This window comes from Euprymna scolopes, chromosome 10 (assembly GCF_053919585.1).
Source record: "Euprymna scolopes isolate OS-2025 chromosome 10, ASM5391958v1, whole genome shotgun sequence".
Classification (NCBI taxonomy): Eukaryota; Metazoa; Mollusca; class Cephalopoda; order Sepiida; family Sepiolidae; genus Euprymna; species Euprymna scolopes.
In genome coordinates this window covers 78,421,626-78,434,539 of record NC_136491.1, presented here as the reverse complement: position 1 = coordinate 78,434,539, position 12,914 = coordinate 78,421,626, and the positions used below count along the sequence as shown (strand labels likewise).

At 32.0% G+C, this 12,914-nt stretch overlaps 1 protein-coding gene across 15 annotated transcripts in view; it reads right to left on the bottom strand.

The window, feature by feature from the left end:
- The window catches only part of LOC145286115 (uncharacterized), an 863,779-nt gene that overhangs the window by 149,617 nt on the left and 701,248 nt on the right, over positions 1–12,914 (bottom strand). For 10 of the 15 annotated variants that reach the window (XM_080134803.1, XM_080134807.1, XM_080134810.1 and 7 more), the window contains one exon: positions 3,718–3,769. The exons of the other annotated variants lie outside the window; for them this stretch is intronic. The gene's annotated coding sequence lies outside the window, so the exon portion shown is untranslated. The remainder of the gene's footprint in view (positions 1–3,717; positions 3,770–12,914) is intronic. 15 annotated transcript variants of the gene reach the window in all.

Here is a 12,914-nt window from a genome sequence, read left to right as displayed (position 1 = left end):
GTATATGCATAAACATTTTAATATATAAACGGCTGTGTGTCTGTCGGACTGTCCTTCAGTATGTCTGTATTATATTTTCAAACGCTATCTCCTCTGAAGAGCGGCGCTCATAGTTTCAAATGATTGGACTTTTTACGAACCGTTCTTTTATGGGTCTTTGGCCGGTTAAAATTGTTTTAAGAGGTCAAAATTGAAAAAAAACTATTAAACATTTTGTTAATTCATCTTAGTTTTTTTTTTCTTTAGATTTAATCGGTTTATATGCGTTTCACGTTGGTGCAGTGGTAACGTAACCAGCTTGGAATACTAGTTTCGATTCCAACTGATAGCTAAATATGTTTCTTTTTTTCATTTTGAAATCACGACTCTATAATATTATATACAAACTTTGGACAAAATAATATATCAAGTGTTAGCATATTTTACGCCCAGGCAAAGCGTTATGCCGCAGTGGTTTCTGTAAGAACACCTTAGTAATAAAACTTTAAACCTCTGAAATACTAAAATAGTTCAATATTTTAGAAAACCAGGTGCTGTGTGCGGGCTACATTTAAATCAGCATTATTTCAATTCATCCTTAATTGCCTTTTACCATTGGAATTAAACAGTTCCGACTTAGCAGACGGATAATTTGAAATTGTTCCACCGTTGCTGTACACTAAAACATGTGGTGTCGCTACAGTGTTGATAACCTGACAGTATTAAGCGTGTTTTTATCCTGATGAAGTTAGCAGGCGAAACCGAGCATATAGCCGGCATCTATATTATAGTAGTTATCTTCCTATTTGTTTATATCTCTCCGTCTTTATCATTGTCTATCAGTATTGTCAGTCTCATTGTCTATCTTTCTGTCTGAGGAACAGTACGTGCTAAAGTACCTTGTCAAATTTTGGTCTAAAGACTTGAAACTTGATATATAATAGATTCAAACCTGTGGAACATATATGATTTTTTTTTGTCGGTGAAAATAAAGGTAAGGGAGCACATTGAAAAAAAATAGAATTTATCAGGCGTAACTTAACTTAGAGGGCCTTTGGGCGTCTGCTCCTCTCTTCCTTCCTCTTTCTCTCCCCCCTCTCTATCTCTCATATATACATATATATATATATATATATATATAATATATATATATATATATATATATATATATATATATGTATATACACGCAGTAAAATCTGTTAATTTTTTAATATATGCGTTAATGCATATACTGTTTACTTAGGGGTGGAGCGCTAAATAGTGTGGTTTCTCTTCTAGTTGATAGCATATAAGTTATCTTGTAACCTTTTAAAATCATTATTATAAACGTAAATTATGTAAAATGTAAATTCTAATTGCCAATAAAATGTTTGCTTTCTATTAATAAGTATGCAATCTGCATGCATTAACCCATCATATTTAAACATAGCATACAACTGGGCCAGGTTTGAGGCGAGTATTCTATATTGGATAAAATATAAAAATAAATTGAGTGTTTGCTCTATAATAATATAAAGGAATATTCAAAAATTAAAATATTATATTTAAGCGTATTTACAACCAAAGTACGTCTGCCCGATTGCTATTCATATATAAAGTTCCGTTTTAAGCGTTTCCTGGTGACTAACTTTATGGCGTCTAATCAAACTTGTAATAAGTTATGGTATGGTGTCTGAAAATTATTATCTTTCGACGGCAAACCCATCGACCTTTTAATTGCAGCAACTGAAATCGATGCCTCACGCATTCAAGCGATACTGATTGCGCAAGGTGTCAATAAAAAGACACACAATAAAATAAACGGTCGGATCAAACGAATCGATAGTAAAGTCTGAGAATGACAATCTTTTGTTCGATGGAAATATGTGTCTGACAGATGATCGATCGTCTCATTATGGATTGGAAGCATATTATCTCTCAGAAAAGCTGTCGAAGTTTAGTTCATGTTGCGGAAAATGTCAAAAATTACATAGAAATAGAATTTGACATACACACTTTGAATATTTGGCATTTCAGTTTTAACAATGAACTAGTACCGCATAATTAGGTTTACACATTGATCTCTGTTAGATCACTTAAGTCAAGCTGCATAAGGCCTGGCCAGTATCGCTCAGGTAATCGATTGCATGTGCTTGGGGACGGCTTGTGTTTTTAATATTTCCTGTAAACTCTTTCCGTTTTTAAAGAAAGCCGGCATAGAAAACCAATGGCTAATACCACTTAAGGTATTACCATTTCGTTGTATCATAGTGGGTAAAAGGCAGAAACATTGTATGCAAAATCCAATAGTTTAAATCAGGTTGCAAAACTGCGTTTTTACGGTGGAAACAAGAAAATAACACAATTATAAAATAATATAAAATGGTCTTTGTTCAAGGTTCAGTAACTGATAGAAAGATTTTCGTAGTGGTTTTAACTGTTTATAAACTAGAGGTCAGTAGTTGTATGTACTACGATTTAAAAGTTTGATGTTGAAATATTAAATGCCATGACAGCAATTGCTAAAATAGCATAGGAACGATATCAAATTCTTATTAAATCAAAAGGTGTATATAAAAAAAGAGTACATGTGAGAATTCTGGAGACCAGAAATTACAAAGTTTATATCTTATTATAAATTTTCCTAATGTATGTGTGTGACGCGGTTTATCTCAGCCTACAGGCAATCCATCCAGGCATGTAAGGTACTGAAATAAAGCTTATGACCCATCGGATGTTTTAGTGATATTTATATCAATGTTTGCAGTATGAAAATGCAAAAAAAAACATGAACAAAATGCAAAATAAAAACGATTTACTAAACAACATTTTATTTACTGGATATCTTTCCGGTATTCACCGGAAATTGATATCTCCCTTAGTAATTTCAACTTTCCGCCTGTGTGTGGGTGACGCGGTTTATCTCAGCCTACCGGCAACCCACCCAGGCATATAAGGTACCTAAATGAAGCTTATTACCCAGCGGATGTTTTAGTGATATTTATATCCATGTTTGGTGCATGGAAATGCAAAAAAAAAATCAAAACAATAACAATTTACTAAACAACGTTTTATTTACTGGATATTTTTCCGGTACAAGAACCTAAGTTTGCCCAGCTGTTCAAACTTGTGTTCTTGTATATTTAAAAAGTCAAGTAACACAAACACGTCTGTTATTAAAAAAAAATACCTATTAATGCTTCTTTTGATTTGATACACTCTTACCGTTATTATGATGTTGATGGGTGTTTGAGAAGAAGCTACCATTAGCAAAACTCTTTCCTCTGTGGATCGGAATTAAAACGACTTTTTCATTTGCTGGAAGATATCGCACGCAGGATTCGATTGCTCAGTTAGTTTTTAGCCGTCAAATATTTCTCTATCGAAACATAAGCATAGTTAACACCGTATATGTAATAGTTAATTAGTTTGTACAACATTGATAGATTTTAATAAACAGTTTTTACTGGGTATCATTTTAGTTGATACACATGTGTATTTTTTTATCCAAAAGCAAGTAACTGTGTCTTCTAACAATGCTACTGATTAGACACGAAATATAAATATTGTAAAATGCTCAATCTTTTATTTAAGAATGACGCTTTAAACGGTGTTTTAATGTGACACAGTCATTACGTAAGCATCGCATATTATAATATAATGTGAAAACAAACAGATGGGGTGATTTACGTTAAGATATCTTAATAGAACAGCCAAAATTTTATAGTGGGACAGAGAAAAAAACGTTGTATAATTACAGTTTGGTGGTTGATTTCAATTCTTCATTAAAATACCATATATTTTTCAGAACTGAAAATAGAAATTAAACATATAATCAATATCTAGGCCTACAACGAGACAAACTCATACTTTACTCATGTATATATATATATATATATATATATATATATATATATATATATATATATATATATATATATATATATATTGCAATCTTAAAGGGAAGGATTTTATAATTCATGATTAAAAGTAAAATGCGTTTTAAAATAAAGAAAAAATGGACTAAGAAGGGAAAGGAAACATATGATGAAGTCAGCTGACCGGTTTCGCCATTGCATTATTCAAAGCTGTATCAAGGGATTTAAAAAAAAAGGGAAATCGGAAATATGTACATTTAAAAGAGGATTTATTTGCGTTCCGTAATGGGTGACAAAAAGCGATGAAAATAAAGCAACAATATGATACTTCTGTTCCGAAGACCTTACAGGCTAATCACGCTCAAACATAAGAAATAGACCCTCTGTGTTCAAACGGTCTCCGATATGTTTAAACGGATTATTGCGTGAGCACGACTCAGAATGTAAAATTAATTCGTGCTGAAGTTCGCTGCAAAGAACGTGTTTTTAATGATATGGTCAGTTATTGAACCCGTATGTGTTGGAAAGTACGTCTGTCGCTCGGTATGTCCCATTTCAGATTTTGCTGTGAACGTGCTGTTGAACTCTCATTCAATCTCAATGTTGTTCGACCCATGTAGTTGGCAGTACAACTACATTCCAACTTGTAAATTACATTATTATTATGATGTGGTGGGTAGAACATCATTTCTGGGGGAAAACATTCAAGTTTTCGGAGAGGACACAAAACGTAGATTTGAAGCAAAAGAACATTTTTGCACAGTTGAGCTTATTTGTTTGGCAAATCTCTCATTTACTGTCTCCAACCAACGGAAAACGTTGATATGTTGGACGTTTATTTACTGTTTGGTCCACATAACTCAGTTATTTATCTTTGCATAACTGACCTAATCACATCAAGAGGGTACCCTTTATTTGATAGGTATAAGTAATTGTTTTAAATTCTTCATTCAATTTTGATTTTAAACACGACGTGTTGGATTCCAGATTAAGCTGGTCTTACGTTTTGGAGGCAAAATGAATCACAGCGTGTACGCAGTCCTGTAAATGTAGATTTACGGTGTATTGATGTAAGGTATCTCGATGGTATTTGTTTAATAATACATCAAGGAAAACTATGGACGATTTATACTCTCCTTCATAAGCATACTTTGGGACGGGATGGATTTTATTGAGTAGGGAGAAAAATTATTTGCCTGTTTCGTTATTGAAGAGACAAAATCTATCAGCAACATATCACAAATAGAGAAAGGGTTTTAGGAGTCCAGAAAGTAATTATTCTTCATAAAAAAACCACGAAAATATTCGTCATTGTGGGCCCCAGTGCTGAGGCCATAAACACACCTTCTATAAAAATAAATATTTTGTGCAAATTCACGTTTTCGAGACACGTTTATTTGTAGATGTCAGTGCAATATTGCTATACTTGGATGTTTTCTCTAAAAATAGCGGGCAAGAATGCATAGGCAATTAGTGTGGACATAAACAAAAATTAATATACTACATTACAAGAAACACAATTAGCCTAAGAACAAATTAACTTACATAATTTGAAAAAAAGCATGCCCTGAAGATTTAAGAAATACATTTGCCATCTAAAAGACAGTATATTCGGCGTACAAAAAAAAATGTTTGTTTTTAGTTTACATAACATGATACTGTCAAAAGCTTTAGCGCTTTACTATTATCCTAATGAATACGATGCCAATTCGTCTCCTTTATGTATTCCCTGAAAGCTTCTGAAGCATACTGTTTCAGACTGTTTAAAATGATTATTATAAGACACGTTCTAAACGACTCCGATGATGGATACACTTAATATAAAATTATTTAGGGTTCTGATTAGTGTAGCGTAACCCTCACTTCGTACAAGCGTTGAAGGATTCATTCTAAACACCAATCACATAGGTGTATTTCACTACAGTCGTCGTAGTTCTAAGTAAATGTAAAGTGCTGAGATATATATACAATTCATAGTGCCAGTAAAATAAAAATAAAGGAATAAGATAGCAAAACCTGCTTCGCGAATTTCTCTCTATGCAGCAAAAATTAGTAAGCGATCATTAAATTAGTTGAGGAAGATGATACAATTGAACGAAGAAAACGTCCAACAAAGCAAATTTGAAAATACCCAATCCGTAAATTTGTTTTCAAGCATTTTCTATGTACGAAACGCTCTTTTTACCCAAATGGTTTACGTCATTTTAATTCAACAATGTTCATTTGTTTTTTAGAGTAATGTATGTGGGTTTATTGCTGTTAATGTGTCTTTATGTTAAGTCACTATACCCTGAGCTCAACGCTCCATTTTATCGCAACTCTAATATGACAAACGCCGAGTTATGATATTCCAAAGCTATTGTATGGAAAGTGTATTATTATACATACTCTTAACATTATAGTTCCCGGATATTATGTATTGGAAATGTCCAAGTTATTATACTCTTGCTTTTAAGCACGTGTAATCCTAATTTTCGCAAAATGACCATGAGAATATATATCTATATCTATATATATATATATATTATATATATACAGTGTATATATATGCATATATATGTAAATATATATATATATATATATATATATATATATATGACACAACAAAAACTCCCGCAACACACAATAATTGCGGTTCTCCACTAAAAATACGGTTTTACTCTGAAGAAATTTCAAGCAAGGTGGTTAATTATTTTTGTATTGTTATTATTATATGTGAGGTCATCATACTAAAAATTTACCAGAATCTGATCACCACAAATGTCCTAACCTTGATGTGATAAAATGATGACAGCCATCGCACTAAAAATAACCAATATTCCAAAGCAGTAGCTTCTGCTTACACAAAAGTTTGCATTTATTATACCATATCTTTTGATATAAAATTTTTAATGCACAATCTTATACTAACTACATAAAAAAGGGAGTTCGTAACGTAATCATTGACGTCATGACGTGCGTGTATATTTCTAAAAAGTATAGAATATACAGTGTATTTTAAGATATATATCTTCATTGAATAACCGTCCAAGTTCTATTGACACAATTTTTTACCATCAGCCGCTGCTCTTTCACTCATATTCTTACAATGCCCTCCTTGACATAATCTGCATACCCGTGAACATGTACTTCCGTGTCTTTAGCAATTGCACATAATGATATAACAACCACCAGAGCGGTTGCAGTGAATTATTTTCAGCAATGTCTCTGGCGCATTACTGGAATAAGTCTGTTGTTCTCAAATTCATATCCCCATTCAGCAGTATCCATGGCCACCACGTTTGCAAGTTAGTTGCAAAGGAGAGCAATGGCAGTCGTTCACGCGTAATAATGCTATTGGCTGGACCAACATTTTGACCGAAATAAGAATACCTCATTGCAGACAGATTGTCTCAAGGTTTCGCGTTGAGGAATGCCATTATCTCTTTAGAACCAGCGTCTTTACCTTCACTTGTTTTCTTAGGTGCGGAAAAATCTTAGCACAGCTCTTTCAGACAGAATCCCCCTTCAAAACCTTGTGTAGAGCTGCTTTTTCGATTCTAAAACCCGCGAACGTGGTACCGCAGCATCCCGTGAATGCACGCAGAAACAGAAGACTGTTGCAGACATAATATCTAAGTCGCTTCTTCATAATCTTAATGTAATATACTGTTGCAGGACTCTCTTTATTCGGGTAAATGTAAAGCTTATTATGCTTACTGATTAACGCGCGATAAAGTAATTCATCAATGAGATCTGTATCCTCGCCAAAGACATAAGCTTTTTTTATTGGATGACATGCACACTGTTCCACTATAATATCCACATTTTAGTTGTATTGCATATCGCCCTCTGTGCCCTATGCGTTGTGAAATAAGATTGATAGGACACTGTTTGTTATCCAAATTCTAAAATTAAATGATCCCTGTTTCCGACAAATCTTGTTCCTTTCAGCGATGTTCACGTTGTTACTTGTTAAGTTTTACTGGCGTAACAGATGAGCAATGTATTTAGTGTTTGGTCATTCAACGTAACAACCGAATACTATCGTCGCTTTACCATAATGCTTTACTGTGAAAGATATACATTCGATTTAACAATATGTTATTTTTCTGAAAACTTCAATCGTTGGAGAATATAACCTTCCTCAAGAACGTTACGTTTTCCTCTGGTACATCCTTGAGTACTGCGTCATCTGAATCCTGTTATTTTATAGCAGCAATCAGTGGGCTTTGTTTCGTTTGTGTAACATAGGTTCTGCCTAAAAATTTGTTGGTGGGTACGGTGGAAGTTCTTCGACCATTACCTCATCAAGGGAAATAACATCAGTTTTAGACACCATAAGAAACCTTTGCAACAAAAGAGCGGTTGTTTTGTCCTTAGCAACGTCATCTGAAACACTAGATACCAGGGTCTTGGCATTCATCAAAACGGAAAACAGTGATTGCAACTGTATTGTTTCCACTATTTCTTTGTCAATGGTAAGCAGGTCATGAACATTTATATCTTTATTTCCATTGGCATAGATGATAATGCTGCAAAGAGACATTGCATCAAATAAATGTGAAGCTCTTGTTTAACTTCAATTTTCTCCAGATTTTTTGGTCTTTGATGCTATTGCCTCTTTTTCTGTAGACTGGTGGCAAAGCTCTGGCGAGTGAGACAGTGCATTGCATTACTCTATGAAGAGGACACTGGCACAGACAGAGTTTACAAGGCCCTATATTGAGAGATATTACACTTCCACTAGCTTATATTGGACCGCAACAGAACATGCGCGATGGTAAGATTGCCCAAAACTGATCAGTGCGCCTTACAAGATGCAATCCATTCATAAGTCTATGAAACATTGACGTCATATCATGATTCAAAATGGCCGTTGTCAATTATAATATTGCTCACCATTTTTACAGGTGTTTAAAACTAATCTTTTAATAGTGTAATAATTATTCAATAAAACAATATTACGAATAAATTCTAAAAATTGTAGTAATTAATCAATGCAAACAAAGATTCTACTTGATACTAACAAGCACGTGTTTAAAATTGTTGTGTTTGCAAGCATAATCTATGCCTGGTTCATATAATTATTATTTAGTGTTAATTTTTGTATTTTTATTCTCTCCTGGATGTTTGACACAAAATCAGATGTGGTTTCGAAAAGACAAAGTATTGGATATGCGTTACTTGACCAATAAAATCTTAGCGTATGATGAATTCTAGAACCGAACCGAATCATATCTTATTATGGCAAACAATAATCTATTGTTAGACAGAATTTTCAGGACTTATAACAAACTGGCTGTTTATATTGATGTGGTAAATTGCAAATTTACTTAATGTTTCATTGCAAACATCCATGATATTCAGACTGTTACTCTGGTTAGTGTATATGCGCTGTTTAGACAATATGTACATCCTTAAGTGAATAAGCTTAAAACTAGCGGCAGATAAACATGGAGGTAGGTTATTAGGTTTAATCTGACAGAGTCACATTTTCAAAATAAAAAATGAAATTTAGAAAGGTATATTGTTTTATATTCCATAACTCTCTCTCTCTCTCTCTCTCTCTCTATATATATATATATATATATATATATATATATATATATATATATATGCGTGTGTGTGGGGGGGTGCGTATATATACATATATACAAGCTGAGTCACGAGAAACGGAATATGTTAATGAAAACAAAATATAAATTATTTAAGGACTACCTTCTACACTACCTATCTCTCACTCAAGTAGAGCAAGGTGAGTTCTGAAAGCATTAGTATCCTGTAACACACCCTGCATATATATATATATATATATATATATATATATATATATATATATATATATATATACATATATATATATATACATATATATATATATGTGTTTGGTATGAGATGGTAGCTGAAAGATCTGTAGAGAGATGCCCGCTGATCATGTTTATATATATATATATATATATATATATATATATATATATATATATGTGGGGGGGGGGCGCTCGCGCGTATGTGTGCATATGGGGAAATTTGTGCTATTATTTAATATTAATAAAATATATTGCGTGTATTTCTATAATATTTAATTTTTATCCCGGTAATATATTCTGCAAACTTGTTTATCTGCATTAAAATTATTGAAAAAATTACCAATGTTTTAGTAAAATATTTCCTTTTAATTGAATTTTATCAGATTATAAATTAATCGTATCATCAGGTAGTATGCAAATAAAACACACACACACACAAATACACACATACACACGTATACATTTCTTTTAATTTGGAAAGAAGCTGTTAATTTTCAACAAATTACGAACACACACATGTATAATCATATATAAATATATTCACACACAAACACACACACACACACACACACATATATATATGTATATAAATACATATGTATATGTGGGTGCCTTTGTGTGCGTTTGTATGCGTGTGTAAATAAATATATATATATAAATATATATATATATATATATACATATATATATGTGTGTGTGTGTGTGTGTGTGTGTGTTGGTTGAAAATAATCAGCTTTTTTTTAAATTAGATAAAAAAACGTATGTAAATTTTAAGTCATATGATTTTATTTATCTAACAAATTGCACATTAATTACATCCAAGGTTTATAGATATTTTCCTGTTAGATTCCTCAATTTTCCTGACACCAGAAGCGAATGCTCGTCTAAAAAAGTAATTTGTTTTAAGTAGCCGGAAGCTTTATGTCAATAATGGGTTTCATTTCCGCAGAGCGTCTGTTTTTTTATCGTCTTCAACTCATGCGCATTTTCTCATGTGTGTCTCTTGGTGTCTTATGCCCGGTTATGTAAGACTTTTGTTTATAATTAAAGAAGGCTTTTTACTGTCTGTGAAAATATATAATTAGAAAGGTTTTAATAAAATATGTGTGTGTAATGCAGCCGATCAAATCCACGTTAATATAGATAATTTAATCATATTATTAAGTCAAATATCAATAATCTTATATGACCGCGAATTCATAATGCAGTTTTAATGATACTAGACAATCTAGTTTATGTTTACATAAGATGCTACTGTCTAAAAAAATATAACATGTCAGTTTGTTTTTTTTAATATTTGTCTTTTTTTTTTGTAAAAAAGAGGAACCTTCAATAATTAATTTTCATGAGATTAGACAAAAATGTATTCTTGTATATTTTATAATTTATCTAGTACATAGTCATTTAATGTGATACATATTAATTTACTCCAATGTTTGATGTTACAGGGAGAATAAAAATCGTTCCATTTAAGATATAAAAAATAAGCCAATATTATATTCTATTTCAATAATATAATCATTTCCCTCTCCGTATCTTTCGCTCTCTCTCTCTCTCTCTCTCTCTCTCTCTCTCTCTATATATATATATATATATATATATATATATATATATATATATATATATATATATATATATATATATATATAAAGAGAATTTCCCAAAATGTCCCCCCTTCGATACGTAGGCACACAAAAGTCCCAAATCCGGGCGTTTACCAACTCATAAGTCGGTCATTGGTTAACATTTATTACAGTGCCAAATTTGCATTGACGGATACACGGATGAAACTTTCTAGATTTTATACAGAGCGCGCTCGAGAATTCACTTAAAAATTCTTGAGGCTGAATCAATTAATTTGCGCCAACCATCTCTGTGTAAGCTAAGAGAGTATACCCATAATTTATAACTTGTGAGTATTCGCTGAGATTTTTTTCTTTTTTTTCTACTATTCCTCATACAATTTCTTATTTTTTACCCTCGCTATTAATTTATGGTCTTTTAACCACGTTTTTAAACGATGTTTTGTACCGCGTTGCTAACGTTTATCTTGAAAAGGGTTAGCTGAAAGACGTCTCCATAGGGTTTATATATATATATATATATATATATATATATATATATATATATATATATATATATATACAGTAGTTCAGATTTTACAAAAAAATACGAAACTGTTTATGTCGATATTGTGAAACTTTCGTGATGTTGATTAGTATAGGTACGGGGATTGCACTATATTTACTTTCTTCGGTTGATGGGCGTTTAACATTACCAATGCCACCATGTATCTATGTGTCTTTAATTTAATGTAGCTGTGTATTCTTTTCTATTTGTAACAAGACTATATATTTACTATAACTTTACTAATAATTTGACTAGTAATATACGTATTAAAACTCGACTAATTCCGGCCACCTGATTGATTGATTTTTACGTGGCTCAGGTAAGATGGAAACATATGTGCACTGTCACTTTTGTAGGCGCATATGTGCATGTTAGAAATCAAAAAATGTCTAGTGTATTAGAAAAAATAAAGAATGTAACATATTTAATATATGTATCAGAAAGGCAATCATAGACTTACTTAAATAATGACGATTCTTCACACAAACAACAACATTATTATTATTATTACTATACTGAAGATTATTCACACAGACAACATTATTTTTATATGTATATAACTGTATTCATCTATATATGCATGTACAGAGTTCTATGTATGTATTTATATATGTATGAATGTATGCATGTATGTATGCATATATATATATATATATATATATATATATATATATATATATATATATATATATATATATATATATATGATTGTTGAGCCGGATTAAATCCGACGATATGAAATAAAATGGAGGTGGAAGGACCTGGATACTCAACGTTTCGCCCGATTTATGCGGGCTTCTTCAAGAGGGATGGCCATTGACCATCCCTCCTGAAGAAGCCCGCATAAATCGGGCGAAACGTTGAGTATCCAGGTCCTTCCACCTCCATTTTATTTCATATATATATATGCTAATATATATATGCTAATATATATATATATATATGAATTGGTCTGCTCATCAACGTGTATGCATAGTGTTATTAAGATTAACATGCTGTATTGTTTAAAATTATACGTATATGCACATAGTACAAAGACAAACATGTAATCAATAACCTCACTACTGTAAAATATTGATCAACTGACGTTTAATTCGTTGTACACAAGCAAAATAGAGACCATCACACGAATTGCATGACGAAAGCAAATGTAAACTT